Source organism: Syngnathus scovelli, chromosome 1 (assembly GCF_024217435.2).
Source record: "Syngnathus scovelli strain Florida chromosome 1, RoL_Ssco_1.2, whole genome shotgun sequence".
NCBI lineage: Eukaryota > Metazoa > Chordata > Actinopteri > Syngnathiformes > Syngnathidae > Syngnathus > Syngnathus scovelli.
In genome coordinates, this window is record NC_090847.1 from 20,348,975 (window position 1) to 20,356,766 (window position 7,792).

At 40.3% G+C, this 7,792-nt stretch overlaps 1 long non-coding RNA gene across 1 annotated transcript; it reads left to right on the forward strand.

Annotated features, from left to right (window-relative positions):
- The first annotated feature begins 948 nt into the window (after nt 1–948).
- LOC125981962 (uncharacterized) lies at nt 949–5,570 on the forward strand. The gene is made up of 2 exons (XR_007486216.1): nt 949–1,220; nt 3,718–5,570. It is a non-coding gene; the product is annotated as an uncharacterized lncRNA (long non-coding RNA).
- Nucleotides 5,571–7,792: the final 2,222 nt, after the last annotated feature.

Consider the following 7,792-nt stretch of genomic DNA (forward strand, 5'->3'; position numbering starts at 1 on the left):
TCTGACTTGTCTGTACATGTTTGTTCTTTGCAGCAAACAGTGGAGAAAAATATATACATGCAAGTCACACTGTGTGCCCCAAGCCGACCTGTCACTGCACCTGAGAAATCAAAAAGTCAGTTGTTATACAGACAAGACAGTGTCAGCAAAAACACCTAGCTCAGCAAATGGGTTCGTGGCCTCTTTTCTTGCCTTCTTATGTCCTTCCTTCTATCCTCCCACTCATCCTTCTGTCAGCTCCCCCTTTGACCTCAACTCAAAGCAGCCTCCTTTTAACTGCTCTCATCATTGGCGCCGACCCCCCCGTCTCTCCTCAAGCGTCACGTTTTTGCCTTGTCTCCTCCTCTTTATCACTTCATCCATCAGTCCCGCATCCTTCTTCTCCTCTCTACTTTCCCTCAGTCTCGTTGAGAGGCGTTTTCATTGCTCTCCTCCAGCTTCCCTACGTCGTCAGCCCCACCCCGGCCGGCTCCACGCCTCACGCACTGTCCTCCCTGTTTTCTACCCACCCGAGCTGCATTTGACCTTAGTAAATGCAGCCACAGAACACCTATTGATTTATGCATACAGATGTAGTCGGTGTGTGTGCTTTTGTGTGGATGTTCACCCTTCTCAATGTCACACACTTGTTAGCTTCCCAAATCCTTTTCAAAGTGTGTGTGTACGTGTGTGTATGCATTTGTCAGGGCTGTGCGTACATGCCTGTTTGTGTGTATGTGACTGTGTGCGTTTGCCTTTGTGAGTGCGCGCATGCACTTGGCAAGCCTGCGTGATTGAGATGGAAAGGGTGTTGCAGGGGTGCTCGTCTGCATACACAATCAGGCAGACCCCGATTTAATCTGACTGACGGCCTGTCCGCCCAACCGGGTCACAGAGGTACGCTTGTGGCAGGGCTCTGATTGGTAGATAAAATGATGCTTTGCTCCGCTTGACTCTGTCATTCCCTTCCTGAATAATGTAGCTTTTTGTTTGATGAAGAGGGACTAAGGCACTGCGGGAAAGTGCGAGAACATAGTATTGAGGATGTGAAATGTGAGACAATCAGGAGCAATACGAGAAGAGGAATTCAATCGGTGAGCAACCCTGGGGAAGCTAATGAGAAAAGAGCAGTCAGATGCTACTTGTGGTACAAGAGGCAGCGAAGGGGAAACATATACCCAAGCAAAGTAGATTATGCAAAACGAAGACAGATAAAGAAGACTGATGGTCCAGGTTGAAAGGTAAAATGAATAGCATAACATCAAGTAATAATACATTTGGCATTGGCGGATTCAGGATTGAAAAAACATATTGTATAGGGATGAGAAATGGAAGAGATTAATGTGTTTGAAGATGGAGATGTATTTTTGACATTATACTGTTGATAAGGGCGGCACAAGAAACGTTTTTAGCACTTCTGCCTCCGACTTGAGAGGCCCCGAGTTCAAATCAGAATAAAGTGGGCCCTCCCGGTGTTCACAGCTGGTTCATTGAAGATTATAACTACTCATGTGTGCAAAGGTTTTTACCAAAATATGTAATGCATTTATTTCAGTAGGCAACAATTATTTTTGGATTTTCGCTATTTTCCCTTTCCTATCTCTCTCACGCATAGTTTTAAGCTGTAATATCACCATTCATCACTAGATGGCTGATATGGCACAGGTTGTCTCCTCTTTACTACAACTTGAGTAAGCCTAATCATTTTGGGTGGATTTGGAATGATATGCAGGGCAGGCAGCACCTCAGTAATAAAATGTGAGTAAGTTGATTCGTGACAAAAGATTCAGAAAAAGACGCCTTGCGCTCAATGCTAGTTTTATGCCATCCTTGCATGTACTGAAAGATTCACAAAATGACATCTTTCACGTGGTCCTATGTGCCAAGTAGAGCTTTTGACAAATTGTTGCCTCCTCCATCATTAAAGTTGCCCATTCCCATCATATTTGCATTTTTAAAAACACCAGCGTCCAACTCTCTATCCTGATTTTATTTCGGCAAATGAGGATTTAAGGAAAATGGCCTCACATACATATGCAATGGAGAACATAATCTCTTCTTGTTGTTGCTCAACCGTAAAATAAACATTACACATAATAGTCACTGTACCAATTCTTTAATACCCAGAGTGTCTTTTGGGTCCCTTTCATATTCATCATGTGGATTGTGGATTAATCATGAAACAGGATCCAAGCCTCACATGGGAACCTGCTGATAGCGTTGACCAAATCTGGCTTTGCGGGAAATGTGACCGGATCATCTCATCAGCACTACCAGCTCGGGACCATCGTTTGAGATAACAACTGGAAGCCAGCCAATATGGCCTGGATAAATAGGTCACAACCAAAGTGCTGGTAGGAGGAATGGGGATATGACAACAAAATAGTTTCCGGATATACTCTCATACTTGGGACAAATAATACTTTACTGAAAACTGGACCACTGACATTGGCAATGACTACTAATATAAGTGTTGATCATTTTGATGATTCCTACAATAGTCTGCAACATAGCCACCTTTTCTTAACTGAGCTAAAACCATGCAAAGCTAGTTAGCCTGGAGCATCGGGTACTGAGTATGCGCTGGTCCATGAGTGTGCATGTGCCACAATGCCCTATGGATGTTGTTGAGATAGCTAGAAATATGTCAGGGTAGATGAAAGGAATCAGAAAGAGCTGAAAAGAGGAAGTATTTTGGGGTCTTGTGGGTTGCCCTATTTAATGTTATTTGGAGGCATCTTGAGGCACAGTGCACACAAAAAAAGAGCTCAGCACACACTGGCACCTTGTCAGTATATTTTGTTGCGATCAAAAGGACTATTTGCTCAAGATGCTCGACAGAAATACTTATTAATAAATGAAAAATGGTGATATGGCATTGCTTTTATGTCTCATCATCAGAAATACTTATTAATAAATGAAATAAATAGTGATATGACGTGTCTTATCCTCAAAAAACAGGAGTTATCGTGTCAATATGGTGTCTAAAACTGTAGCCTACTGTCCACCCTGGATAGGTCACTAGACAACTCACATTTATATCTAAGGATAATTTTTTAGTGTTCAACGGAATTGCAGAACATGTCAACTCTGGAAGGCTATAGCCCAGGTTCAAGCCCACATCCTCAGAACTGTGAGGTGGCTGTGCTAACCATGTAGCACTGTGGAAATCATTTTAATTATGTAAAGATAATGACACTTTTACCTAATTCATAGAGGTAATACTGCTATGAAATAGTAAAATATAACATCTAAAATACAGTATATGAGGAAAAGTGTGTCATTGTGTGTCATGTACTGGTGATGAGAAAATGAAGCTTCAAATCTGATTCATAAACCAGTTTTTGTATTTTTTTTGACTCCTCTAGATGGCACTTTAGGTTTAAAAAAAGGCACTTAAGAAATGGCAAGTCAGCGATCTTTCAGCCCAATGGTGAACAGAGCGTCATCTAAAGTAGTCTAAATAAATACAACTGGTTCATGAAACATCTTGAAGTTCCATTCTCCCATCACATTCCACGTACCTTGTTTTTTTAAGCTCAATATATATTTTTTGTTTGACATAAAAAACTATTGTCAAGTTGAAATCATGCTACACTAGTTTAGTGACTTAATGTAATTGTCTTCACTGCCTATAAAAAAGCCACCTATGCTTTCTCCCACCCTCGTATGTCGTAGACCTGTGTAAAGAAAGTTATTTGCTTACTGTAAATTCATATTAGTATTCATGTCACACAGAGCAAGCACAGCAAGGGGGCCATCTGTGTGTGGGAGCCACGTCTGGACCATACTGCCTACCTGCAAGCACGCCTAATGGCGCCGACGCTTAACTGCTGCGATTTGCTTGACTGTGGTGTTTACACAAACAGTGCATGGCTGAGCAACACTACAGCTGTATCTGTATGCCTTTCTTAATAGCCCCTAATAATAGAATAGCATTGTTTTTGTAGCCATGAATTTGATTTATGAGCAGTGCTATAGATTTATGTTGCTGTTTTTAAATGTCTGTGCTCAGCAAAAGAAAATAACCACCCTGTATAATATCGTAATTCTAATCCATCAGACACACACATACAAAAGTAATAGGCAGGCTTCACTCTGAATGCGACCATATCAAGCAGAAAAAGCTTCTTGAAATGTTTTTCCATTGGCATCATGACATATAAATCACTGGCATTTGTCTAAGGGATTCACATCCCCTTGTGGATTCATCAGAAGGGTTCTTTATGGATTTTGATAATAAACATTGGGGAGAGATTATGTTATTGTCAAGGAAGTACGACAGTAGCATTTTATGAGTATTATGTTTTCAGTCCATTTTTGGCCTTCCAATCATTACATCACCAAAGTAATTAACAATACCTTGATTTGATTAAGTTTAATTAAAATTTAGGGTACATACTACAACCGTTAAACCACAGCAACGGTGATGCAAATTTTGTTAGCTTGTCTGTGGTGTTTTGTATTGTGTGTTAGCATTAGCCTAGTGGACCTTCGTGTATGCCATTTTAAATATAATATACAATGCATAATACTCTTCGTTTTATGTTTTGTTTGAGAAACCAACTGGAAAATAAACAGCTTGAAGCAAGGAAATTCACCCACCCATCTAGTCAATCTCAGTCACAGGTGTACTGGAGTCTATCCAAGTTGACTTTGGGCAAGATGCAGGGTAAACCCTGGCCTGGTTATTATCATATTTCCAATTATGTTATTATATTCCAAGCCATCAGACTACACGCATGTTTCTGCTCTTAAAGCTATGGGGCTTTCAGCCAGTCATATTTAAACTGGACCTTGTGGGAAAACAAAAATATAATTATGTTGTCTGAACCATGTCATGTGTATAGCCACTCTACAGAGTCCACCCTTGAAGCACTGAGAGTACATATATAATGCAGTCAGTGATTTAATATTGCGGTGTCAGAAGCTTGGGGATCAAGCTTGAGGAAACACATTAAATATTAGTTTTCTTTTGCAAAAGAATGTGGTATCTCATTCATGCTGCTAAGTAATGTATGCGTCTGTAATTTTTATGACTGTGGCTCCGCTTGAAAGTATGGTGGAGCTTTACACTTTTATAATTATTGTCATATATGTAATTTTCTTACAGCTCAGCAGTGCAGAAGTATCACTCACAACAAAGCCTATACTTTATGGAAGTACCATACACCTTACCACATAGCTTAACTGTTGTCTATATTGGATGATTGGTTCAGAAAATGGCGTGTTGCAAATGCCACTATCACAGATAGTATATGTATAAACCAGTTAGGAAAACTAACAAAATAACTCAAACTAAAGGACAACGTGGGAGCAAGAACAGGGATTCCACAAGGGGAATCCTGGAGATCGTGGGTGTACTGACCTTATGTCTCCCATGTCACCTATATAAAAGTATTTTAATGTGAAATATTATATTTTATATCATATATTTAACTGATAAATGCTGCTTAGTTATATCAAAACTTTGCGTCCTATATGACTCACTTGTGCGGTATATACAGTATTTGCTTGATGTTTTGCATCACATGACCACATTTATGCAATCATTTTTTGTTACAAACAAAAATAAAAAGTCTTCATTTACAGATTTTTTTGATACATTATTTTTGCCTCCATGTTTTGTTGTTTTAATGATATTCACTGACGTATCCATGCTGACGTACATCATACTTTAAATTGACCAAACTCTTGATTTAAGTTGCTATCGCTATTTTCATGCCGGTGACAAAAGCCTGCTTTTGCGACCCCTAGAGTGAGAAGGTTTTGTCTATGATTGGAAAACGGAATTCATAACATGACAGAAGACTGTCACTGAATATTAGAACAGACAGTTTACAGAGCGGAGCCCTCTCACGCGACTGATGACAGTGATAGGAATAATGACTGCCATGTTCCCCATGACAACATGGAAGTCTCATCTGCCTGAAGAGAGTGCCTTGTGTCACGAGCAATAGCCTGACGTGGGCTGAAGGACAAAGTAGTTCCCAATCTGATGCATTATCATGAGTCACTAAACCTTGAGCAACGCTTATCCAATTGCACTTTAGTGTTCTGTCTCTTGTGCTGACAGCCCTTCTTAATTTATGGATTCACCTGTAAGAGCAGCACTTTATGTGACAACCAGCCTTCTAACACAAAGTGTCTCGGAATCTCGGTACGAATCCAATGAACAGGTTCATTCACAGTTTCTCCTTGCTAGGATAATTAGAATGTTTTCAGAGGCTCAAAGGATTTGCAACACTGAGACGAATGTTTTCCAATTCACCGTCACGTTGGACCTGTCACGATGGCCTTCAAACTGCTGTGCAAAGAGTCACAAGGAAAAGGAACAAGGACAGCCTCCACCGGTCATGTTGTTTTCTCCACAGAAGACTCTCTGGCTCTGTGATTCAGACTGTGACTGAATATTGACACATAATAAGTTATATATATTTTTAAGTTTCATCGGGTGTGTTTGATTCAGATAAAACTAGATCACTATTTTCCTTAAATACCCACATTGCAATTTGAAAAATGACTTGTTTGGTTTCCAAATTGTAGTCTAACAAAAAAAAAAAAAAAGATTTTGGAGGTTCGTCTGCGTATCTCGCTGTATGGTACTTAGTTAATACGTCTAGCTTGATTGTAGCACAAATTCTTGTTTGCATTTCCACACTGAAATTTGGAGCCCTTCTTAATCATGATAAGATAGCCAGGCTGCACATTTGCAGGACAAGTGTGGTGGCGGCTTATGTCACCGCTCAACTTGCCCGTTACGGTAAACAGTGGGACCAACTGCTGTTATGCTTGGCTGAAACTAAAACAAACAACATAAAACACTCTCAGTCTCATTGGGGTATGTTGGAATGATGTTCAGTATTCAGGAAGTTGAGGTCAGGCTCTGAGTCCTTTGAGTAAAAAGAGGAGCCCATTAGTTAGCGCTGAAGACAACATCAAACGAGTAATTGCATTCCCCAACCTCTAATAGTTGCGGCTAATATGGTCCCAAAGGAACACTGGATGGTTGCAAATAAATGCCAGCCATCTGTGTGCCTTTCGGCTACACCTGCCTCTGGAACGATTCAGATTTGGCATGTGTGCTGTATGTGTAGCTGGGTTATCTCTGGCGGAGTAGTTTGATGAGTCACAGAAAGATAAAAATATAAATTTAGGTAGCGTAGCTTTTATTTATAGCCTACAGTGTATTTCATACACACAACACAATGCGTTTACATAATTCAAAGCATTTTAAAACATAAGGAGTAAAAATATTTCAAAACGGTAGAGAAAAAAGATACACAATATCATTTTGTCTTTTCCTTATTGTGTATCTTATTTCACTGACACAAAAGCCGTGATGTTTCCCTCTGTACGTCAATACAATACTGTGTAAGAAAATCCCACTAGCTAAAAATATGTCCATCAGAATAACGTCTGCCGCTTCAACACACACGTACCCTTGCATACCACACACATGCACACGCACATGCACACACACACATGCGTGCACAAACACACACACACACACACACACACAGGCAGATGACAAGCTCTGAACAATCCCCTGCTGCGGGTTGTGCACAAACAAGTCACATCACATTTCCGGTCAAGGGCTTTCTCCATCATCAAACATTGGAATGGATGTTGATCCATAAATATTTAATTGCCCCCTCATATTCCCAGCCCCAAGAGGAGACTCCCAACTTTCAATATCTGACAAGAGGGAAAAGCAAAGACAACAAAGCGTTTGATGGGAGCGTTAAAAAGAAATGGCAGAAATGAACATGATGTTTGTCAGCATGCTTCACTACAGAAAATGGAGAGTACA